The sequence below is a fragment of the Ptychodera flava genome, chromosome 7 (genome assembly GCF_041260155.1).
Source record: "Ptychodera flava strain L36383 chromosome 7, AS_Pfla_20210202, whole genome shotgun sequence".
NCBI classification, from domain to species: domain Eukaryota; kingdom Metazoa; phylum Hemichordata; class Enteropneusta; family Ptychoderidae; genus Ptychodera; species Ptychodera flava.
In genome coordinates, this window is record NC_091934.1 from 30730889 (window position 1) to 30758127 (window position 27239).

The 27239-nt window shown below is 37.0% G+C and overlaps 1 protein-coding gene and 1 long non-coding RNA gene across 2 annotated transcripts in view; both read left to right on the forward strand.

Moving 5' to 3' along the window:
- Positions 1-27239, forward strand: part of LOC139136437 (uncharacterized) — a 78048-nt gene that overhangs the window by 47419 nt on the left and 3390 nt on the right. The gene's annotated exons all lie outside the window — the stretch shown is intronic.
- Positions 16728-26503, forward strand: LOC139137238 (uncharacterized). Its single transcript, XR_011553355.1, has 3 exons — positions 16728-17419; positions 21982-22088; positions 25328-26503. It is a non-coding gene; the product is annotated as an uncharacterized lncRNA (long non-coding RNA).

Consider the following 27239-nt stretch of genomic DNA (forward strand, 5'->3'; position numbering starts at 1 on the left):
AATGTTGTTTCAATTTCTTAAATGCCCCGAAATACTTTGAAGTTGTCCTAAAACTTTTAAAATCAAGGCTGCGTTCACAAATAACGATTAGGGGGAGGGGGCTGGAGGAAACCTCGATTAAAATATTTTTTCAGATCCCCCTAAGTACTCTAAAACATTTTCAAATGCCCCCTCTATGTGGTCAAAATTTTTCAATTCCCCCCTAACTGTCACAGGCCCGCATATTTGTAAATGATATGAGCGCAGAAAAAATAAATATGTAATGCGCCGTTCTGCTCACCGGTGTTCAACACTATCTGCATTTTGTATAGTCATAGTCCAAAGGCAAGTTATTTAAATGCAGCAGTGATTTTTTTAGATTAATCGGTCTAAAAGCCAACTTGGGTTAATCCAACTCTGGCAAGGTCAACTGCTCTTGCTGAAGAGCACACAAAATGACAATCATGAGAGCGTAGGCAAATTGTGAATTCTGGCTAATTGCTATATTGCACAGTGACCTACCAAAAATTTGTTTCAAATCTATAAGACACATATGAATGAGATGCTACTCAAAATTGACAATACTGGAAGGTTAAAATATTCAATCAAATAAAAACTTTAATCTCTGTACTTTGGGTGTCATAATTGCAAATTTGGTTCAAAAATAAATAATTCCATTTGGTCACATATTTTTGCTTTTTAAGTTAGTCCTTACTGTTCAAAGTTTTACTTCTGTATCATTTTATAACAAGAATGTGAACATTTAGAAAATCGAGAATCTTTTTTCTTTAACATTTGATTATTCTCATTTGCCAGAATTAAAAAAATTCTATGTATTCTTCTATGTGTTGGTCTCTGGCCTGATCTTGTGTACAAGTATGTTTCACTGTCATGAGCGTCATTTGACCCAAACTTTTCTTTAACTACCATGTACAACAGAGTCAGAGCTATCTCTGTCACTGTTCAGGTATGCAGTGACAGTAGCACTGCAGTAGCAGAGCATTAATGACAGTGACACTACCCGTAGGCAGTAGCTGTATTAAGTTTGATAATTTTGGCAATATCTTTGTTCAGTTTTACTACAGCGTTCTTGTTCTACTCCCTACAGCATGTTGAATTGTCCAGTATTCAGCTTACTTCACAGCCTGTGTATGTGTACCATGCATTTGTATCACTGGCAACTTACTATCAGTCTGGAATGCAATTAAATTATTACAAAATACATATTTATATTTATACATACAGGCTTTGTCGACAAACTAAATAGTGTGTGTTTGAGCATGCTGTAGGGAGGTAGCGAGAAACTGTAGTTGTTATATTGCATAGAAATATTGCATAAATCATTAACAGTTGCAGCTTCTGCCCTGTTACAAGGCTCCAGTTTGTTATTTTACGACAAATCACACGTTTAGATTTTTTGAGATAAAAGTCATGAAATGTGACAAAATGGTTCTATATTTTGTTAAAATATTACTAACATTACAACATTTTGATGACATAAAAATGGTATTCATTTTTCATTGAATTACCTCCAAAAACTTGAAATTGGAAAATGTAAAACACAAAAGGGAACCAACAATTTTCAAGTCCCCTTACAGGTAGAGCATAATTTTCCAGTTCCCCCTCTACTACCCCAAAAATTTTCGAATCCCCCCTGAATTCCTCCAGCTCCCCCCCCGGGGTTTTTTTGTGAACACAGCCTAGCAATCTGTGGGTCGGAGACGCGGATGCCTTAAGTGACGTATAGTGTCTAGGCAAAGTTGTCAAAGAAATCCGTTGTGTTTTTTAAACATAACTTGTGCTTTTAGTATTACTTTTTTGAAAGTCTGGAAATTCCCATTTGTTACTCTGGCTTTCTATTCAGAAAAAAGTTTTCCTATCGAAGGGTGTTTACTTGGGAAGGACCCTTCCTGGTTACGGAGACTTTGCTACGTTGACCTAATCTAGACTTTATTGGCGGGAACTGTCTATGACCAATTAGGCTTGCGGGTCAATCCAGTTTCAGTGTGTTAACACAGGCACTATAGTTACTTACTATAGTGATTCAGTTTTGTCTCTAATGCTGTTTACCGCCCGCCGTTACTTCTATTCGTTATCCAGATAAAACATGCCACGTAGAATAGTACACGATAATTTCTAATTCCAAAAGTGTGTTGTTAAGACATTCAAAACATTAAATATTAGCCTATACTTATCTTTTGAATCATAGCGGTAGCAAATTCAGTACAAAAACTAAGGGAGATGAAAACGACACTTCGTATGTTCGTGAAATTCTTCACATTAATTTGATCTAAATTTCTCCTTGCGATTTTTGACAGATAGTTTTCTCCAGAACGGTTCTAAACGGTGTATTTTTAGATGATCCCGAAACAAGCATAGAGAGCTAATGTAACAACCTTGTTTGGAGTGGTTTGTACAACAGCTCTGTCATTCATCAAAAGAACAAACAATGTACTTACCATGATTCACAAGCCTTAGCCATCAGTACCTATCTTCATGTTGCGATCAACATGCCTGGATGTCGAACAGTGACAACAGCATATCGCGATCTTGTAAACGATCGTAGCATTTTGAAATGTTCTGCCCTCCTTTAGTCCGTGATCTTTGGAAAGCGATTCAGAAAAAGATTGAGAACAGTTTTTTCGGGTTTTGGCCACTCGGTAGTGCATCGCTGGGCAACAGCCTTTCGCCTACGGGACTCGGTTGTGTGGATAAGCATTCTCCAGGGCACCTGCCACAGTGGCTAAGTCGGTATTATAGTCGTAGAAGAAACGGGGAATTCTCGACACTGTAAAGACAAAAGTCTCTGCTTGACCAAGTTGACTGCTCTGGATAAGATATTTTGGCGCTCGAAGTTCGCATGCGCATGCGCTGTACATGAAAATATTCAGAGCATGGGTGTGGTGTTGACCGCGCTATGTTTGGAGAGAGGCAAAGAGAGATGCCATAGGATAGGGAGATTTACATGTATTAATTTAATCTATAGCGCCGACATACTGGACAACTTAGTTTTTATATTTAAGTTTGAGATCAACACAAAGAGACAATGGCAATACCAGTGAAACGATTTATTCATTAATTCACGAAGTGCTGATATTTGTGCTCTCTTCACCTCTGTGCTGAAAATGTAGGGATTGTACAAATCTTTAGAATGCTAAGGCTGATATTTATACCTTATGTTGCATAACATGACAAACAAATAGCTGTGATCCGACCCAGCTGTTACCCCGGCTGGTTCTCCATAGTGAACGGAGGAAATTTTTAAGTTCCCGTGTACTAATAAAACGTGCGTTTCCCCCCCAAAAAACCCGGATATTCTGCCAATTTCGCCAACAGCATTCACATTTTCAGTATTCATATTTGTTGCATTGTTTTTATTCATAATTTCTTACATGAACAATGGAGATCCGTTTCTAGCTCCATGCATGAACCCATGATTGCGTAAACATCACATTCAGGACTATGCTGCTCTCAATAGAGACAGGAAGGGCGTTTGACCCCAATCAACCGCTAAAACTCCGAAGTTATACTTACACAAATTGTTTTGTATTTTTACATTTCCCAAAATCTTCCATGATGACGGCTGGTCGAAATAAATTGTTTATAAGTTTCATTTTTTACGGCATTGACCTTTGCATTATAATTTGACTTGCGGTTGTTAGCCATATCTCTGACGTTGCAAGCAGATTATCAATCGTACGGTTCAAAGATCTCTTAGTTAAACAATGAGTGCAAATCAGGGTTTAACACAGCACGGTTCGATAAACAAGCGTATTGCTACAGCAAAGTATACTGTATCTTGCAAAATCTTACAGTCTGTAAGTGTGTGAATAATAATTCATATCATAGTTCAAAGTTCAGGGCATCCGGTGCTGGAAGTAGAACACTGTCAGGCTTTATTTGGTATACATAAATAACAAGATATACATCACAATCATATTATTCACCAGGAGTTCCACAAAATTATTCGATAAAATATACAAGCAGTGTGGTAAATTCGGGTGAATTAGTTTTTCAGAATTAGATTTACAAAACAGCCACATATTTTGTATTATTTACAATACACAGTTGCCGCCGACAAATGTACTAAGGGGAGAACCATTTGATTTCTGGGGGGGGGTATGGAGGATTTGAGAAAAAAAAATTTGTCACCAGGTGAGAGAGAAGAAAAAAAAAATTGATCCTGTCATGGCCTGAGAAAAAAAAAATTGTCATAACAGACAGAAGAGAAAAAAAAATTGTCACAATGCACCAGAAATAAGCAAAATTTGGAAACCTTATTCTCATGTATTCTTTGCCAGCGCGCCGCCATAGGCGGCGCAAATGTTTTACCACAAGCAATTCTTATGTTTCTTTTCCCAGCACTTATGATATAAGCATGCACTCCATAGGTCTACTTTACACCTCAGTACACTCAATGTTTTCCTTCTATTTTCTGACCCAAGAAATCATTTTCAGGATTTCTGTTGCAATATCTCAATGGCATAGGCACTATCTAAAGGGGACTATTTGACTTCTGTAAATTGTGAAAATTTAAAACACAAGACAGGAGTCAATAAACTAGTGTTAAAACCAATATATTATTTTCTTAATATAAATTTGTTAGAAAGATGTACCTTGACAATGAAAAATTGAGGCAAAACAAAATATAATGAAATACAATGTGTGAGCCTTGTTTTTCTGACCACAAACACCGGATCGCAAACATACCATATTCAGGCTTTTCATTAGAAGCTGGCAGCTGGAGAAATGACACGAGAAGGTCACAGATTTTCCGTTCCTGTATATTTATTTGTCTTCAGTCTCTGGCAAACAGAACTGTTTTTCACAAATTGTATTGTCATTGTTTGGTTGTTGAATATTGTGACTCAAAAACTGATCATGCAAAAAATGTAAAAAATATCAGTGTTCAATGTCATTTTCAAACAGTTTTACCGAGTGCAAAATAAACTGAAACTCCTCTCAGATTGCAGCATAAAACACATCAATTTCTCAAAATTTCCAATACGAGAGGGGGAACCCCCTCTCGTGCTCTCCCCCTTGGGGTATTCTAACAGTTTCACTTAGTGAACAAATTAAAAAACCTCGCAGATTGCACCAGACTGCACCATTGCACACATCAATATCTTAAAATTTCCATGCACGATAGGGGAAAGCCCCTGTGACACTTTCCCCCTAAGCCTCTCTCATGTTCTCCCCCTGTACTTTCAAATTCTGCCCGGTCAGATATCCTAGTGAAAACCCTGTCATAATATCCATCCAAATTAAACAATATACTATATGATTAGATACTGCGTGATCTTTATATCTTTATTTTATTGTGACTTTGAATTTCATTTTGATGTGTTCACCTTTTTCGAACCATCATGAGATAGCTGATAATAGTCTAGCAGGGCACATCAGGATTTGAAGGGTCTTTACTGTTGCTGTATTTTGTAAATTTTACAATTACATGTATTGGTATTTAACTTTTCTAAGTGGAGAATGGTCAAAATTTCAGAGTTAGAGAGGAAGGTTACTCAAATTCATCATGGTTGGTGAAGGGGGAGGGTCACTCGAAATTTCGGAGTTTCAGGCCGTCAATAATGACGGCTCCCTTATATACAACGCATTACAAACTTGATGACCAATAAAAAAAAATTTGCACTGCTACTCCATTTGGAAAAAAAAAATTGATGCAGGTCTGACAGTAGAAAAAAAAAATTGCTGTCACTCTGACAGGAAAAAAAAATTTGCTCCCATACCCTCTTCCTCCATACCCCCCCCCAGAAATCAAATGGTTCTCCCCTAACGTTGTTTCGAAGGGATGCCTGGCCGTAAGACGTCAATCCCGCCACTGTATACAACATACATACATATACAACTGAACAACGGCGATGTAGGTTCAGTTATTATATAATAGGTCCTACGCGCTACACACACTGAAAATACCATCTTCGCTTGCCAAGGTCATGGGTCCAGTTCAGAAATCGATATGCGCTTGTATTGCTCGTCGAGCGAAACTTATGGATTGCGTAACTCCACTATAGACTCCAGTCGAAACTCTCTCGGAACATGACGTCGACGACAGCACGCACTATTCTACGCTACGGCATGAGCTTTAGTTTAATCGAAGGGGACTGTGGTTTGATAAAATCGGTACTGACTCAATATATTTAAGACAAGAACACAAAAGCGAAGTTTGACACTTGAAATAACAATTTCTGTCGTAACGAAAGGGGGCATGCCTACAGCGGAGTGCAAAAATGCATTTGAACGACTGAAGTTTTCATGGTGTCATGGTGATACCGTATCGTATCTCATCTTTAGGTAGAAAAAACTTGCAACTGACGTCCTGTTGGTGCAGGCACTTTTAAGGGGTAAGATATATAAGATATATTGTGCATGACAAGTAATGTAAACTGACTAATTTTAAGTCATGAGGGTAATTAATTAGCTGTTCATGATAATTTGCCCTGCCACTGAACATTTTTCGACTTACCGTACCGTACTCAAACTTCATTTTTAACCAATCCCCTAATATATTTTGGCCTGTTTCCCCTCCCCACTGTAATGTTTGAAGCTCCACTTATCCCTGTGGCGAAAAAAACTTGCCGATTTCCCCTGCCCTGGAAAAACAATTCCCCTCAAAATTTTGTCATTCCATTTTCCCCTGCAGACATGAAGCTACCCTACCTGTGATGAAAAAAACTGTCGATTTTTCCCTGGCCTGAGAAAAAAATTCCCCTTAAAATTAACATTCCCATGCAGATACATACTGCAGTGCCCTTCTATTTGGTTTCAATCTTGCAGTACATAGAGTGAGATGTTGGGTCAATCGATAGGCTAAGTAGTCTGGGTAACCTTTAAAAGGTATACGTACTTGCCCTGTGTCCCCATCCCCAGAAACACCATGGCTGAATTCCCGCTGTCCCCGTTTTACAAGTAGCTTTTCCTCTCCTCGTATTTCGCCAAGTCCTGTCCCCAGGACAATCAACCAATATCTGCCCTGCCCGACAAAAAAACTAAAATTAAAACTAAAAACTAAAATTTGCTCCCCTGCCACCTAAATTATGTCCCCTGCCCTAGCAAAATTAAAAGTTCCCCTGCCCTCAAAAATTGCTTCTGGAATAGCTTTTTCGATAAATAGCTCCGTTGGCCTGGTTCTGTTTGTATATAGAAGTCGGCGCTAGTATAAACTTGACAATCACTTCTAACAAAGAACATGTATAAATCGCCGATCGCGAAACAGGAAGTTGACCACTCTAGTCACGGTTCAGAACAAGTGAATGCCCGACGCGACGACAGCACACAGGTCTCGATCGGGTAGTTAGACTGTTTTACACAAGTTTCGACATTTTCGTCTTGACCGTGAACGGTGCGGTGGTAACTAGATTGTAACCGTTGAGACAACAGTATACAGTTAATATGCCAGTTTTGCGTTCGACAAATGGATTAAACCGTGAATTACTCTGCTGTGTTTGTTGTGTAAATACTACCCACTGCTGGCACCAAGCAATAGCAGTTTCACTGTGCGATTTCTTTCAATTTTCACGCGATCTGAGATTCTAAACATGTTCAAAATTCAAAAACTGATGCTAAATATTTCAACTTTCAAAGCACTGGTGCTATAAAATTTTGAGAAAACAGTGCGTGAGTTGGACTTCTTCGCTACGATGTGTGACGAATGGGTCGTTAACACAAATCGTCGATTTTCTCAGTTCTGTTTTTGGCAAAGTGTACTTTATTCAAATAAGTATATGTTGGCGGCGCCTTGATAAAGTTGCCTGATTTTCCACCCATGGACAGTGAATGAATATATCTGAAAGCGAATTTCAAAACTCCAAGACAAGACTTTTTTGCCCAGTATACCCAGCTCTCCGATTGCCGTAAACAGATCACTAAGGTTGATTGTACTTGCAATTTTTCAAGTAAGGAAACTGAAAACCACTGGTTTTCGAGTAAAACTACACCGTATGTGCACTGTTTTTGAAAAACTAACAAATTTTTGAACTCTTTTGTGACCGAGCTGATAAAAAAATTACCACGTCGGGTGTGTTACCTCTTCTTCTATGTGAAAATGCCGATCGATACGTGCACTGCCTATTAACCTGAGTCACATCCTTAGGCAATGCAAGGTGACATGTAATAAAGACGGTGGTGGTTAAATATTTGCATAGAACATGCACTAAAAAGAAAATAGTTTGATCCATGAGTTATTGATATATTGTTTAAGCAAACTATGGTCTGAGCAATGATAATACAATAAATTAAAGAATAAATTACGAAAAAAATTATAATGTTAAAAATCAACATGAATGATGACTAAACGAACAAAGTCTCCAATGATTATCCGGCAATACTGTATAAACAGAACAGAAAATCTCAACAAGCGCCTGTCCAAGTTCATATCAGTTACAGATGTTTGCTCAGTAGACACTATCCAGAATTTATATTCCGGAGTTCAGAGTCCACGTCGATCTCGCTGCTGTGTTTACAAATTCCTTGAGTAATGATTCCTGTTCGCCGGGAATCTGATACACACAACGTCCTCCAGAGAGTTTTCGGGGATTACTCAATAGCAGTCCTAAAGTTTCGTCAATGGGTTGGTATGTCGGGTAACTAATAGTTCACAAGCAATGCAAAGCGACCAACCGCGTCGTCTTGGTTACCGGCAAGAAAATTTCCTTAGACCGACTATTGAGTAGTAGGTTTTGACGGAAACAGAAGGCGTTCATGGCGTGTGAACAGAACAATTGCTTGCAAAATGGATAAGAAATTCTATCTGTTACACTCCAGATGTCAGAATGACCTTTTCTTTACATTATTTCCTAAATTGAAGCATTTTGTCATCCGTATGCGTACAGAAAGATGTGATGACGAACATGATTTTCCCAGATTGCAGACCACAAATGGCAAATCAGCAAATATAATACAGGAATTTTAAATTCACTATTAAAGATTTAACTACAGATCCCTAGAAAACTAGAACGTATACTGTTTAAACGCAGTTTGAGAGAAATGGATATCTCACTGGTTACTGGTCACGGGATAGACAGTTTTGTCAAAAAATCACTCACAATGACACAAACATTGTAACACCTAGTTTAGTGCAGTAGAAAATTTCGTCACTTGTTCAAAAGATTTGGCCTATTGCTTGGTCTATGTTGAAACCTGGTTTGCTGTTTCTATTGCTTCTCCAAAATTCAGTCAAAATCTTGACGAGAATGTAGTACCCTTTGTGCTTTCCTGAGGTTTGGATTCCCGTTGTTAAACGAGTTGTTATGTAAAATGCACCGCTCGCCTTACGAATACAAGCGCATAGTAGACGGATTGCCCTTGGTATAGGAGTAGTTCTCATCAAAGATGATAATACGGTAAGGAAACCTCATGGTATGTATTTTTAAAACGGTACAAAATCTTAAGTTTTAGTATCGGAGAAATAGTTTACTCAAACGATGAAGGGGCAGTACACATATTTCGGTTAGGAAACCTTAATTTCAGTATCGATGATAAATTTAGGTTGAAAACTTGACGCTATCTCCTGAAATTTAAAAAGGAGCATTTGTAGAAGAAACTTTATTTTGTATTATTATTTATCTTTATCCTAAAATGGAAAGGTTGAAAGACTGAAATTCTAAAAAGAGATAAAATCATGATACGCAAAAATAAAATGCCTCTTATTCAAATTGTAATAACTTTATTGCCAAACAAAATTTCGCAAAATTTTACGTTGTCAGAGAGGAAATTGTTTTGAAATCATGAATTTTTGAGACAATAGAATTCAGAAAATCGGCTGACTTACATAATTTTGCAAATATTTACACTTCTTTGTCATCCAAGTTACGACCACTTGAGAAGGTAAAAGGTAAACCCCGACCAATATTTTAATCTTGGTTCATAAATTACTTAACATTTAATAAATCTTCGCAAAATGATTTTGAGTGAAACACGCTCTGTTGGGTGCAGTCCTACCTTTATTTATCTCCCGCACATTGGTATGTGTATGATGTACATATACTTACGATACTCCTGTTGGGAACAATCCTGATTTAAAAACAAAGTAGTTTGGAGAGCCGATATTTTCCACACATTTAAGGTCTGTTTATGAAACACTATTATAGTGGAACTACCTCTATTATATTTCAAGTTCAACTTGGTGAATGAGAATGTTTAGCCTGCATCATGCAACATCAAACTCACAAAATAACATCAGGCTGCAATTCCTCATTTTCAAATTACATGGCTGGACAGCCGGCCGCTGTAGTCATGTCAGCGTTTATAGATCAACCATCAATGAAGTCCTAGACCTTTCAAGCATTTTCGACAAAATATGTTGAAGTGTATTTTTTATTGTTAATAGGGCATCTAAGAAATAAGCCACCGCAAACTTGGTAGCGGAAGTAAGACTGCGTTAATTGTTTGCAGCGGCCCTCCCATTGACGACGTTCAAAAACATCGCTCACAAAGCTCCTCAAATGAAATAATTTCTTCACCAAAGTCTCGATCCACCTCTGGTTTGGCTCCATAAAAATTCCCCGATGCTCTTTATTGTTACCTTCACGCTAAATTCAAATACTAAATAAAAATTGTCCCGTTTCCTCAATAGATACAACGAAATAAATGCTGTCATATAGTTCACACACACGTCCTTAACAGCTTCATGGCTGCCCCTCAGATTCACACCTCCGTATTGTATGGGCTAATACACACCTGCTGCTATTAGGGTTTCTGACTATCAACTGCAAGTATCTGTACGCTAGAAATTCAACACCATATTATGAAAGACAATTACTATGAATGCCTGCGGCCAATATTTATTAAAAGGGAGAGGTATTTGTTCAGATATGCAACACTTGAATATAGAGAGTCGGACCTCTGAGGCATAAATCTTAAGGGCTGGTGCAACTGGAACGAAGATCAACATGATGCAAGGCTATAGAAAACTGCCAAAATCAGTTTGTAGAAAGGCCTCATACTCTGTCAATCTTCTATTAATTGCGTTAAAGACAGTCATAAGTGCGTCTAATAAGCGGACTTATTTTTATGGCGCACTATTCCCTCACTATTTAGTGGAGTCCTCAAAGGAAATGTTTAGCACTGGTTTTCAGAAGTTTCCAGAGATATAGACTGCATTGATGTCCGACATTTCGAATCACTGTTTTTTCAATGGAAAGAATAGTGCCATTGCCATGTCAGTGGAATTTTGCTTACCATCGCCATGCAGTGTAAATTAAAGTACAGGAGACAATATCGGTGAAGAAACATTGCCGACAATATTACCAATCGGGAAAGTATTGTGAAGTAATTAATACTATAGGAAAAAATTGCGAGACTGGAGCAAGAAAGTGACGCTTTCTCGCAATTTGTGAGAATCTCTTGTTATTCTCCCGCTATCAGTGATAATTTTTTAATTCTCACCGGTGAGCTGTGAGAAATGCTCTCCTTGGTGAGAATAAAGTAAGATTACAGATTCTCACCGGTGAGACTGGAAATTCTCACCAAGCACGGTAAGAAATGTAATTTTGAGAATATATCATACTCATCATTTAAGGGTAAGAATCACCGACTCGCTGTTCACTGATGAGAGAGAATCAACCAGACTCGCCGTTCATCGGTGAGAATCAACCAGACTCACCATTCACTGGTGAGAATTATCAAGAGACTCGCCGTTCATAGATGAGAATCAACCAGACTCCACCATTCACTGGTGAGAATCAAGCAGACTCGCCGTTCATCGTGAACAGTGAACAGCCAGTCTGGCTGATTCTCACCAGTGAACAGCACGTCTGCTTGATTCTCACCAGCGAATGGTGGAGTCTGGTTGATTTTCATCTATGAACGGCGAGTCTCTTGATAATTCTCACCAGTGAATGGTGAGTCTGGTTGATTCTCACCGATGGACGGCGAGTCTGGTTGATTCTTACTGGTGAATGATGAGTATGATACATTCTCACCGTGCTTGGTGAGAATTTCAAGTCTCACCGGTGAGAATCTGTTATACTTTATTCTCACCAAGGAGTGCATTTCTCGCAGCTCACCGGTGAGAATTAAAATATTCACACTGACAGCGGTGAGAATAATAATAGATTCTCACCAATTGCGGGAAAACGTCATTGTCTCACTCCAGTCTCGCAATTTTTTTCCTATAGCGTAAGTCACACTGTTCCATGACACGAGTAGCAAAGTCAAACAATTGTCAAACAAATTTAACATCAAGTAATTTCACCGTATATATTTGCAGGCAGAAAGTGATAGAGAGTGCAACTGTAATACGACAATTTCGATAGTTTTTTTGCACATGTTTGCCATTGACGTCCACAGTTGTAGATCATGTGCGGTGTGTTTGACGATAGACTTGAGTGCACTCGTAGCCAAACAATGTGTTTTGAACTCAAACACGACAGCACAGGCCATTCTGACAGCTACATGACATGACATTGTTTGTTATGACGTTATTGATGTGTAGGGGGTATCTATTAATGACAAACCGTTTCATGAAATGGATACAGGAATATGTCAAAGGCAATCAAACATAATTTAGTGAAGTTTTCAGACGTCTTCTTTCTGTAAAGCTCGAGCTTTACAAGTGCGATTGATTTGATATCTTTCTCAATATCATTTTGTCACAGCCATACGGCAGACATGCTTGAGTACGCTGTAATGATGCCATTTATAATGCGAGCTAGTCTCTTCGGGCTACATTGTTATGTATATTTCCTAAGAAATCAAAGAGAAAATGTCCAGAGGAAATTTGTATTTCTTAGAAAAACACATCGACCTTGAAAAAATTAACTACGTCTGTTTTGTTGTTTTTATTATAATATACTGAGTGATGGGCATGTAACCATATGATTATAGGTCGAAGCAAAAACAGTCGTAGGATTACTGGCGGTTACCGATCCGAACCTCATTTTTGACCAGCCAATCCTCATCACATGTTAAAGCCATTAATGACATAAGGGTACAAAATATAAAATATTCATTTAAATCTGGCAAAATATACAAATCCGCGCAACCTCGAGTAAGAGTTGTTAAGTCATCAATGTTTGCATACTTGAAACAAGCAGCACTGTGGCAATGCTATGTACTCGATTTCATTCAAGCAGTGGGGACATGGAGACATAATGTCTTTGTTGGCTGCTGTTTATCACAAAAGGACTTCCCAGTAAATATTAAAGAAAATTCTTCTTGGTTTTTCTGGTCGTACAACACAGTTAGTCTGTATTGACTATGCTGAGAGTGTTCTTTGTCGTGACTTGACGTGCAAGCGTCTCAGACTAAGGGACTGCCTGAGATATACAGTGGTATTTGGGCTATGGAGAACCTCACCGTGCAACGCCAATTATATTCGTCTCAATCTAAGCAACAACAACTTAAGCTTGTATAAAAGTTGCAAAAACCGGAAGACATTGTAAAAAAACTTTAAAGACGACTATAAACGCATTTAAGTTAATGGAAACTGTACTTTGCCGTTACGCGTTGTCAATCTGTGGCTTTCGAGACAAAACATTGACCATTCACCAGACTACATTAGGATTTATACCGCCCTTTCATAAAATAAAAAAGCCCATATTTTTAAGTATTTCAAACTAAAATACTTTAAAATAGACAGTACAAATTCTACTTTTATGCCCAATAAAATTACTATATATCTCATGATTATATGCATACATTCTTATAACAAGAAAGAGCCCTGGTAAAAAGTGTGAAAAGAGAATAATCGTATTATTTTAACAACTGCCCAGTATCTTGATATTCCAAAATGTAATTTTACCATGTGATTATTCGAAACTTAAGGCTTTTCCTAGCTCTGTACGCTCTCACTAACACTGACTCTTTTTTGACTAACACTACTGTATAGTTTTGGCGAGAAATCACTGCGTTATTTTTTGGTGACATAGTTTGAAATACGGTTTAGTGAAGACATCTCCAAAATCTAAAGTCGTCCAATCGGCAAACAAATCAAACTAATCAGTCATTCATTTTCGATTCCTTATTCGAGCAAAAACTAGGGTTGGAACTTGCACGCAGATGTACAAATAGGTGGCATATACACGGGCACGGGTTTATGTTCGGGAGAATACAGTATTGATTTGACCGTTTGTCTTTTATTATCTTTTGTATGAAGATGTAATCAATCATGTACAACATATATGTTGTCAACTTATTTCGTTGTAGTCGAGGGGCATTCCTCCTATGCATGGCTGATTAAAATTAGTGCGTATCTATATTATTCTTGCAACATAGTAGTCATCCAAAATACTATTTGAAGTCGGTCATATTGTGATCATTCCTTGTTGAAAGAATCAGACCATCTGCCTTGACGGTAAGTTTACATATGCTTTCTTTACTATGCAGCTGAAGGTTTTCACTCAAATGGCCGAAATTCATGGTATAAAACTGTGCTTAGTTTTTTATTGGATGTGTAATCATGGCCAATGTTTTTGTTTGCTCTTAATATGCTGATAAGCTGGAAATCATCCAGTGTGAAGCTTGACAGGTATGACAGCTGACAATATGTTTATACCATTTTCTGTGACTATGGTTCCGAAAAGCATGTTAAATGTATATTAACTTATCAGATATGAAACGAGTTGATAAGGTTTACCTTTTTAAAGTGCAAATTACAATTTCATGTTGAACGGGAGAATGTACACAACAGTTGCTGGGAAATTGTTGCCACAAAGAAAGTTTTGATTGTCCGGAATGTGTTATTTCTGTCTGTGTAAAAATCAAGACTAGAAGAAAATGAAAGAAAACGATATCCCGACTAACGTACGCCTTTTTGGAAAGGCACGTGCCCGGAAACACACTTTTTGTTAAATTTTGCCTCAAAATACATTCTGCGCAATAACTTTTCTTCGGAAACCCATCCAGAATTGTCACAGCCGCCGAACTCCGCTGACTGTAGGCTTCTGATGATCATGACTTGAAATACTTTGCTCAGTCTGTTAAATGGAACTACACATTGTACTTTATTTCGACAGTTTGTGTAGTTATGGGTTTACAAATGTGTAGCAAACAGTAAGCCAATGCCATTTTACTTGAAGAGAAAAGCGCGATCTTGATATGTTTTGTCACAGTCCTGGTTTTGTTTATCATTTTCTTTTAAAAGCAAGACAGTGATATTTTGTATTTGTCATTTTCTTCAATGTCAAATAAAGACTAGGGTAGGAGAACTCGTTTTGAAAAAAGTTAGCATGAAAATAGGAGTACCCCACATTCGCAGATTACACATACTTGTGTTATAAAACACTTTGCATCAGTTTTGTGCTGTTGAGCGGATTTGAATATTTATTGCTATACTATGCTACAAATGTGTCAGCCAAACCAAAAGGCTTCTTATACTTGCTCGAAGAGAGCCGAGTACAAATGTAACAGCTGCAACGTCGTTCCTTTGTCAACATTTATGTTTGCAACACAGCTAATAAATGCCATCAGAATTTCATAATGACAAGTATACCTTGTAACAGGGAACAGAAGCGGCAACTGTTTATACTCTATTGTTATTCAACATACCAACATAGTTATTATTTTGGGACTCTCAACAGCATTCTTAAACACATATTCAACTTGTGAACAAAACACAGTATACATGGATATATCATCGTTAGCAATTGGCCTAAGGAGAAAGGAATATGTTAAAGATAGAAATGTACAGTTCATGCACCTTCATGTGCAATGTTGACAAAAGCTGAATATTGAGTATTTTGACATGCGGTAAATTAAAACTTGCCAGGTTTGAAATTATGACAGTAAACTGTGACGGTGAATTTTAAGAATCATTTCAGAGGTTGGGCACAATGGCTCAAAATATAGCCTCTAAAATCTCATAAAACGGGAAGAGAGACACCAAAATAGGAGTAGTACATCCCTGTAGGCCAATACAGCAAGCTTTTTGATTAAAAGACAGTCCTGCCATTAAGTGTTTGGGTTCAACATTTTAATGCAATGTTGTTGACTTAAATGCTTGCCCTTATAACAGTACGTGGTCTGAACATTTTAAATCATGTAGTGTTGATTTGAAATGTTTTTGATTGTATGGAAGAGGATGAGGGTAAAAACGCGCTGAGATTTTAATCTGACAGTGCCTCCACCTCCCGAGTAAATGTGGCGTACTGGGCAGCTTAAAATATTCAAAAAGGCCCGATATTTCAGCTTGTTTGCTATTAACATTGAGCAACTGTCGCGCGAGTACTTCAGTGAACTTATACAAAATAAATCTTTATTTTTATTCGATTCTTACTCGTAATCATTGATGCGCTAATTTTAACTGGCTGTGAGAGTTGTAGCTGCAGGTGCCCATCAAAGATGCGGCTAATTCATAGAACTCTCCTGTGATTTGTGCGATGGCGGTGCACTTGGTCGAGAAAGCATGGTGCATCCGAGTGTGCCCCGGTACTTCTGAATGCAGGCTGATACAATTTTGTTGCATGCCTAAAAACGTATTCCAATGAAGGTCAAGCCTACACCCTCCCTTATATTTAACAATATTGAGTTTCACAAAGAAAGCCTTCTCATAAAAAAATCAGAGTGCGCTCCTTTTTGTACTAGCAACCGATCATTTTAGACCTTAAGTTGCTTTAAAAACATACCCTCGCAATTCACTATTGTGTCGTTTCAAACTCATGCTAGTATTTGCAAGTTGTAGGTCATTATAGCTTTGACCTCCTCTTGTGTAAGCCATACTTGTATCTTGTGTAAAAATACTTGAAGTAATGTTATATAATCTTACGTATTTATAGACAAATAGGGCACAAATAGGATATCTGTAACAGTGCATGACCTTCACTCTAGACACAGCATTTTTGACAGACGGTATTTTCACACATATTAAGCAGACACAAAAATGTCACAGTAATATTTCAACACTGCGATAGCGAGCAGCTATTCTTGTAGGCACTATTCTGGATGGGAGCAGACCAACACCCATTTTAACAGTCGAGGGTCGAGATCAGCACCCGGGATCAGCACAGGCAAAGTGGACAAACAAAGTACTTCATTCAGTGGTATTGCGCGAGTTCAAAGGTCAGTCGCTGACAAAACGTGGAGCAGCAGAAGTTACAAGTTTTGAAAGAAAAGATAACAGGCGGAGACATAGCCTAGAATCCTATTCGTCCGCTTGCCTCCGTACCTCCGATCCACTTCGGGAGTGGGTCGGAGGTACGGAGGCAAGCGGACGAATAGGATTCTAGGCTAGCTGAGACAAGGCACTGCATTAGTACATTTACTGTGGATCTTAGCTGTTGTGAGATGTGTACGGCCGCGACCACAATTGGGAATTTCACCGTTATGGTACACGCTGGAGAATAACAGTCTGCTATCTCTGTGAAATTATACCACTATCTTGAAAGTGACGAGTTTTCGTGTATGGAGGTATTTGCTCGAAGTCTTACATGGCAGAGGCATTGTGTTGAGAACATGACAGGATCCGGTGACATCTTGAAAAAAAAACAAGGTACGTTTATTTCCAGTTTTATATTATACCATGTTTTTTCCGGAAAGCATTTGACCATAGGTGTAACGTGTTTGGTTTAATCTTAACTATGACTGAGTATTAATAACTAATTAAAAGCGTGCTCAATTATGAAAATCATTACGTCTTAAAGTACAAATTGCCAGAGGCGTGTTCAATTTATAGGGAATGTGATAGTTTATAGTGGCAATCAATTTGCCTGAAAGAGCATCGCGTACAATATAAGTTGTTTTTCTATCTCGCAGTAAATATATATCATGTATCTGTCTTAATTCATATATATTCTTCTAATTATACACAAATCATTTGCAATTCAAGGCTAGGATAGGCGGCTGTCAATGTCAAGATGAAAACGTTGACGAATGAGACTACGAGCTGCAACCGTAGACAGTAGAAGTGAACTCGCTTCTACTGTGCATGATATAGCGGTTTAACACATAAGTCGTGGCGAAGTCCCCTGAGTGTGTATTTCGCTGTGTACCTAACGACAAGCGACTCTCATAGTGAGTGGAGGGACAGTGCTACTGTGAACGGCCATGTATGATGTAGTCAGCACTGACAAAATAAGTGTGAATTCCTGGCAGCCGATTCAAAAATCATTATTCGTAGAGACCTTCAGCCGTTCATAAAGAGCCCTATAATGACGAAATAAAATCTCAGATCTTAGAGCTGTCCAAACACTAGAATACTAATACTATTACGCAACATTTGCAGTTAAAAATGCGTTCCATCTCAATTCCAACAGTATCCTGTATGGTTAAACCTACTAAATCTCAAAAACCGCAATGTCATTTTATATATTATGGTCTCTTACAGGACCAAACTTTCTGTCCGGTTTAAAAGCATTGCATTTTAACAATCCAATTGTCAAATATAAAAAATAAGCCATGATTTTGCCACTTTTTACATACAAAAATTCAACTTCTGTCATCACGTGAATCACAGTTGTATTTATTATAATACTACATGCAGTACATGTATTTGATAGTGGCGTGGTGTAGTTCTGGTATCCTCTAGACTCTCACAGTCCCTCTCTCAATTGCTACGCGCTGGGGCTGGCTGAGCCTTGCCAGCTCAGTATTAAAGCTGGAGAAGCCGCGAAGCTTGCTTGCCAAAGTAAAGTTTGCCGGGTTTTGCCTAGTTAGACACACAGTCCCTCCACCCATGTTAGACCATACCAGCAACAACACAGTGCATTTGTAGTCAGCTCGTAGGTGTGAGAAAGTCTAGCCCTGCTTCGTGTTCCTGGCTGTATACTAGCTCTGCGAGGTAGGCTGTGTGTGTGTTACTGCATGCGTTATACGGCCGCCCACCACAGCCCTGCAATGGTCCGTAGACAATGGCGACTTACGAAATCATCTTAATTCCGATCTAAAGCCAACCCGAATCACCCAACCGCTCATTGACTCCAAAATAATGCTCTCGTGATGCCACAAAGCAGTTCCGATTCACGGCCAAGGCACAGTTGCCCGTTTTCTGAAATTCCGCTCCGCGCCTACGCTCATGTATACGTATAATATCATGTACACATACATGACTATGGCGCGTCTGGGCGCAGAGGGGAATTTTAGAAAACAGGCGACAGTGGTCAAGGGCCCAATGGCGGGCCGTATATTCCATGCCTTTGGACCTGTTCAAACCTATTGGCAATGATAATAATCACAGGCTCTAGAGTCAATGCAGGCGAACCGCTAGCCGTCACTGATACAATAAAAATCAACCGTTTCTCTATTTGACCTTGTATCACCCCTATTTGTAACAATCAACCCTATTTGTAACAAAATTTAATTTTCAAAAAAACTTTGCCGTATTTGTTGAAATATTAATAAAATATGCATATTTGTATGTTTGGGGGCAATTTTCTTTTTTTTCCTTGTCAAAACTCATTTTTCCGAAACTGCTTTTGTTACAAATGGGTTGATTGTTACAAATAGGGGTGACACGTCACCCCTATTTGTAACAAAACCTAATTTTCAAAGAAACTTGGCCGTATTTGATGAAATATTTATATGTTTGGGGCAATTTTCTTTTTTTTCCATGTCGAAACTCATTTTTTTCCGAAAATGCTCGTTAGATTAAATGTTGTTGTGCAGGTTCCTAGGGATAAGAGCCCTACTCGTAAGATATAATCAAGTTGTGCAGATACATGCCAAAAGTTTGTTTCGGGGCAATTTTCACCAATGTCAGTCGAAAATGTTAAAAATCTTGTTTTCTGACCGAAATCATACTAAACCTATATGGGGTTAACTTTTGTTACAAATTGGGTTGATTGTTACAAATAGGGTTGACGTGTCAACCCAATTTGTAACAATCAACCCTATTTGTAACAATAAACCCTATTTGTAACAGAATCTAACCAACTTGTAACAAAACCTAATTTTCAAAAAAACTTGGCCGTATTTGATGAAATTTTGATGAAATATACATATTAGTATGTTTTGGGGCAATTTTTATTTTTTCCTTGAGAAAGAAAATTGCCCCCAAACATACAAATATGCATATTTTATTAATATTTCAACAAATACGGCAAAGTTTTTTTGAAAATTAAATTTTGTTACAAATAGGGTTGATTGTTACAAATAGGGGTGATACAGACCTCACGTCCACAAATAGATAGTAGAAGCGTGGAGGTACTTGTATTGAATAAGATCAGGTCTGAGAAAGCAGTCGGGAGACGGAGTCGTCTAGTACTATAAATGACTACCTTATTACTGTACAACACCTGGGTGAGAGACCGCGCATAGAGTCCACTAACGTGAAGTTAGTAAAATAAGAACAGTGATGTGAAGCGGTGCCTCAAAGTTTAATCTTAGAAGAAATGCTGAGTATCCAGATTAAGACACTGTATTAATAATGACGTAATACAAGAATATATTTCCTAACAAAATACGGGCTTACTGTTAGTGTTGACTCGATCACAGTCCCTCACACGTAAGGTGGCTGAAAACAGTTACAGCTCTGTTCAGGCAAATCTTTAGGCAAGTATTTACACTATCAGTTTGTATTACACTGTACATGTTACCTCAATCTTATATTACAAGGAAAGGTGGGTACTAGTGGTCTCTTACAGTTTCTTATTAGCTACATATTTGTAGTTTGATTTTATAAACAATGTTATGAGTATTTCTTAAATATTTTACTGTCAAATTGCCAGCGATCTTTAGTCTTCAATAGGTTTTAGAAAATTCAGCTTATCTGTTATAACTTTCCATTTCTGACGAAATGGAAATCACGTAAAGTAGTCATTTATTCACAGATCATGTTGCTGTGGATCCGTAGCCCTACCACTCACTTTGCTAGTGAAACTAGCGAAGGACGGGAGTGGTAGGCTATGGATACACAGATCATGATGCAAATCACTATGTTAACATAACTATGTTTGGCAGAACTGTGTGGTTTTACAAGCTGCAAGACACACAACTAGAGATTGCGTAACAATTTTTCGTCATCTGTGAATGCAAATTTGATATGTTGTAAAGTAACCCGTACACAGCCACACGTTTTGAAATTTTAAGTTGTTTAGAAATCTTCACATGAAAAAACTGCCGATCAGACGGCTTTGATATTTATGATATAGACAGCTAAGAATGACCTATTTCAGATTTCTTTACATTGTGCAAAAATAAGAAAATTTGTAATTGTAAGGCAATTTTTGTCATTTTTGATTAAAACCACTTTAAGAAAACCCTCTTGCGCGATAGCTTTGACATTTGATATACAGGTTCACAGGAATGTTCAAATGTTATATATTAAAATAATGATGAAATCTACAAATTTGGTCAAAACATTGTTTATTAAAATGAAATTGTCTGATACCTGTGATATATTGTATAAATGTTCCTTTAGGTGAACTAAACGCGATATTTTGAAATTCTGATTAAATCTTTGATTTTGTATTTTTAGGGCAATTTGCCATTTACGTTTTTTTCTCGAGAACTGCCCGTGTGATAGCTCTAATAGTTAGTTTACAGGTTATGTTACATGATATATTGAAATTATGATGAAACCTGCAATTTTGTATTTTGGGGGCAATTTTTGCCGGTTTTGGTCAAAAAATTTGCTTCTAAAACACTACTCGTCTGATAGCTATGAATTTGGTTTTTCAGGTTCCTATGGATTATTTTAATATTATATATTGAATTAATGATGAAATCCACAATTTTGTATTTTGGTGCCATTTTTGTCAAACACTTTTTCTCCAAAATTACTTGTCGGATAACTTTAATGTTATATAGAAGGGGATTATATATATGTGATATCTTCTAATTTGTGATGAATTCTTTGATTGTATACTTTAAGCTATTTTTGCCATTTTGGTCAGGCCATCATGAAATCAGCTATCAAAGATTTCCACCTTCCTAACTCAGCAAGCTCTTTGGTCTTTAAACTCCTGTAGAAGTTTTAGAGACAAATTAATTGGACTACAACGTATACTAACGAAAATTGCTGGCTTGCAGATATTACATAACAGACTTCATCCTACTGTGATACACAAACTACAAACCTGCATTCTAACTCAATGCTGTGTTTTTATACCAAAATAGGAGGACAGGTATGCTCAATGCAGAGTGCGATAATCCGAGAAGTGAATATTAGAAATCCTGGTATGTGTAAAATACAGCTGAATCTAAACGCACGTTTACCATAAAAAGTGAGTATTTATTTTTTTACTCAGATTTGAATTCTGCTTAATACTAACTTGTACATGTTAACTCTTCTTCTTTTTAACATTCAAATTGCAACTGCTTTATAGTCCCCAAGGACGAAGTAAGGGTGACTCGAATATTCTATTTAGTCTGTCCGTGTATCTATGCGTCCACTCCAGCATCTGTTTATCTCTGACATGCCTGGGTCGATTTCTTTAAAACATGGCACAATAATAATCACAGTTTGCATGCATATGCAAGTCATTTGTGTTTTGTATGGGACCAATTTGATAACAAGTTGGCAATTTCTTATGTGTATTTTCCGTTCACACCCAAATCAGAGATGCGCGACAGTCAATCTGCTTAAATGACGGCCAACAGTTTGTAACAGACATATGCAATTCGATGTATTTTTTATCTTATCAAATATGACATTCGGATTATCTTTTTGTTATGATAATATGTTGTGGTACAATATTAGTAAAAGTAAATAAAATGATCGATAAAAAACGTTTCACACAGATGCATGTAATATCAAACGTGATGTTAAAGAAAAGATGACAATGATAAATGCTGTGGTGAATACACTGTACATGTGTGTAATTATGAATCTCACAAATTTACTATTGTTCAAAATACAAATAGTAATTTGCCTGAAACCGAGTGTCCCACTTACGAGAAATGACCGAAATAGGAAATCAAAAGTAACAAAAACGTTTGTTGAATTCTTCAGTTAGGGACTTTTGCCTGTCGTCTGTTGTAGCAGCGGCATCCACTAACTGTTCAAATTCTAAGCATCCTCTCCAAAACAATTGGATTGATTTTTTGAAATTTACACAACAGGCTCCTTAGTGTGATTAACATGAAATGTGTAAAATTGTCACTATCAAAATTTGGATATTAATTTTTGTACTTTGTATCATTAGACTGACTTAAAAGTAATAGTGTTGTCACAACATTACAATGACTATGTAGACGTAGTGCTAGGTATCGTAGATTAGTAACATGAAGCATGAACGGTCATCAGAAAGCTACCGAAACATGAGCTAATGCGACAGTCTGTCTATTCCAACATGAAAATGTAAAACTTCATCATTAATAATGATTACATGTACCTATAAAACGGTAACTTTGAGTCGACCATTTTGACTGTTACGTCATGGAATATGGTGATATCAGTGAGAGGTCAAAAGGTTTAAGTTGGGCTTTAAAAACCTTTGTTCTTTAATATTCAGATGCTCGATGTGATATCAACATTAACAAACATGAAATTGACGAAACGAGAAGAATAACACGACGGCGTACAAAAGTTTAACAAAGCAAAGATATCAACTCTTCACAAATAATAACTATGTAATTTTGTTGTTGAGAAAGTCACCTATCAATCATTCATGTGAACAACTTTAAAATGATCTAACTTGTTGGAAAGTCTTCTAAAATGCCTCATAATTCTGTCAACGATTATGTACTGGGTATTTGCACTGTGGTCGGCTTTCAGCAGTGATAATTATTCACATCACTCTGCCGTTGTTTTATGCATTCTGCGACAAAATACGTACACGTACTCATCTATTTATTAACTCAATTCAAAAGTTACGGAATTTCGCGGATTTCTGTGAAAATTGATGTGAATGTCGCAAGGATGCATGATCTGTGTCATCTCTTGTACAAATCGTGATGATGTGTGCAGTATCATCTTCTGGGGCCTGATTTTTTGCTATTTTGGGTAAAACATTGAACACCCTATTCTTAAAACAGCCATATCCAATCGCCTTTGTATGCAGGTTCTCAGGGGCGACCTGGCTGAGATTTGTTGAAAGTGTGATAAAACTTGCATACTTGGGTAATATGTATCAGTTATTGTCAAACAAACCCTCTTTCGGATAGTTGAGCCATGCTAAAATGTTATTACTCAAAGTGTGCCACCAATGCATGGCGCAATTAGTTGGCTTTGTTTGGTCATGCAAATGATCTATGGCTTTACTCTTTGCCATCACAAAAATATGATGCTCACGTTATTTAAAAACTTACTATACAAAGCAAATGATGTTCTCTAATTTTAAATATGAATGTACAGAAAATAGCTGCGATTTGTTGTTGGAAATTCACTTCATTCAAGATGACAATGTGTTTTAAATAAATATGTAATTATAGCGGGAAAAAACTGAAACTTCTGACAGTCGTTTTTCAGGCTTTTGTTGCATGCGTCTGCATCAGTATCTAGATTTTCGCCACACAGCGCATTGAAATACAGAGATCTCAGCGTGTTAACACGGACTGTGCTGCATTGTTACTTTACTGTTAATAATCAAATTCATGTACGGAACAAAATTACATTTTAATGAAAATGATGCACCTGGTAATGCATCTGATACACTAATAAGCTACGTCAACGGACAAAATATTTGCGAATTTCAAAATGATTTTAATATCTCATATGATCATCAAATTTATTTGTCTGAAGAAAGTGATTATATTATGACAGAGGTGCTAGTCTCTGAAGACTTTGCTTGTTTTCCCTAGCAGAATAACTTTCGTATAGTTGTAACCAAACTTTTGTTATAGTTGTTGTGCTTTTGTAATGTTAACATTACTCCTTTATTTCTCAGAAACTGGTGCTTAATATGCATGCAGTTATTCGATAAGAAAATACTCAAGGGCTGATTTATTATATCAATAACATTACCATTAACGATTTGCACATGTATATTTTGATAATCTGTGTACTTTGTTGCTCTCCACTTCGAGCTACGAAACGTATGAGATGAGTTTATTGTCTAATGGGATCTTTTGTTCAGAAAGAAAATTTATTTCTCTGATGACATCTGATGATCCAAATATAATGCAACGTCTAGCCGCTTTCACTTTTCACGCTATGAAAGTGAGAAAGGAGATAAATGATAATCAATTTTTCTGAGTGTTTGTAATTATTATTTTCCTGTCAATTTTTGTATATTGATGCTAACTATGTTAAGTATGCTGGGCCGATGGCCTATAACTACTGAATAAAGACCAACAATAGACAAATGGGATCTTTTGTTCTCGCTGAACTTTGCACACGTCTTTGGATTTACCCAGAAATAAAATTGGTCTAAAACTCATCCAGAATTAGCACTGCCAGGGTTATCTCGCAGTTAAGCTGTACTCTATAGTTACCTGAAAGCAATGTCATTGTAATATTCAGTGTTTACCTATCTTTTACCCGGAATGATTTCCTAACAAAGCGTTATTATTTCTTACATAGATAGCCGATGCACTCATTAATTGGTTGGAATTCTTCATGCTCGAGTCAAAACGAAAGCTAACTGTGATGAAGATTTTTGATGGCTAGCCGATCTCTACACGGGGACACAATGATTTTGTCTTTGAATGTCTGTCACCAGATTGTGTTCAAAAATGTTTATGATGTAAATATTTCGTATGCAAATTCAGTTAATTGTCCATTTATCTCGTCATCCACTCCTGTTTCAGCCAAAATAAACAAACAAAGGAAAAATGTTAAAGTAAATAAAGATCTATTACACTCGGTTTAGGTAAAAAGTCAGACAGTATTGAACATATCGTAGAGGTACTTTGGATGTTGTGGAATTAACATTTATTGTGTCAGTTACAAGTGTTTGGGAATCATGCTGTCAGCACAGGAGTTCACGTTAGTTAAGGTATGAACGAAAAATATTACTGAAAGTGCATATAGGGCAGAAAGCTCTTAGCTAAGTGAAACATTTAGTGTTTAATTTTGTGTATACTTACTTCTCTACAGGAATGCCATATGAAGTATACTCGAATATAGAAAGGAAATTCACAATGATGAATCTTTGGATTCCGCTTCCAATGAGATTTACTGATTTTCCATATCACGTTGAATAGAGAATGTTCAATCAAGATTGTACTTCACCACAAAATTCTAACTTAAATTGGTCATTATTTTGTGATCCAACCTCTAACAGGTTACAGTGTCATGATGATTATCATAAATGTCTGCTATTTTTGTCTATTTTATTTCATCGAAATTGTAAATATTACAGCTTTATTTTGCTTCTGAGAAAGATAAGGTCTCAATTTAGTTTCAATCTCATAAAAATATTGGGAGTGGTACAGTTAGTTAGTTATAGTGTTTGTTGGAAATACAGGTAAATTTAACGTGTATCTAGGAGATCTCCGACAAGTACAATTTTTTTCCTGCCAAAATATCAAAATGCAATCACACAATCCATGTAAGACAACGCTAAATATGCAAAGTAAGGAGCTCAAATGTATATGCGATGAAAATTCATTTTGTTTTTCTTTGTTTGTGTCCATAATGATCGATATACGAGGAAACCAAGGGTAAAAAGACAGGTGTTTTGCATGGTGCAATTGTAGTAACCGTTACATGAGATGTACACTGTGCAATTATCATTTGTTTTGATAGAAAATAAAAAATAAAATTGAATCGCCATATAAATATGTGTGTGAATGTTTTCTTGGCTACAGCACTACGAATTTTTGCATTGACTACGAGAACATAACTCTATTTACTACAGTCACATGTAATTACATCAACATGAATGTATCAAATCAGCACGTTTTCCGACCAAATTGTATTCAGAATTAAAATTTTGACAATGGTGAGAAGTGATATATTCTTGAAAGAAATGCAACTAATAAATGTGGTACTGTCAGCACATTCATTTGTACCAGCAGTAAAGTTATAGTGGGAGTCAAAAGAGAAAAATATCCGCCAGTTTATCTATGCAAGGCACTGAGTTCAATCACTCCTATAAAATATGTGTTATCCACCCAAATAGTTATTTTGATCAGTAGCCCTAAATGTAAGTCTTGAGTAACCCATGACGAGACACTGAATCGTGATTTTTGTTCTCAAATTTGCGTTCTACTTGATTAACTAATGGTTGTTGTGTACGGTTTATGACATCTATGCGTTTTCATTTAGGGATGTTCTGAGTAAAAATGTACAAAAATCATCTTTGGTGTATATCGATAGAAGTCAAGTTGATAATTTTAATGGCAATATTTCTAGAGGTTAAACAAAATGCCCATCCCCTAATGGCCATTAATGTGATGCTGAGTAATGCACTGACAGATATTCTAGCTGTGGTGAACAAAACTGGCTAGTTATGTAATCAGTGAATTGATACCGGTCAGTTTTGTAAACA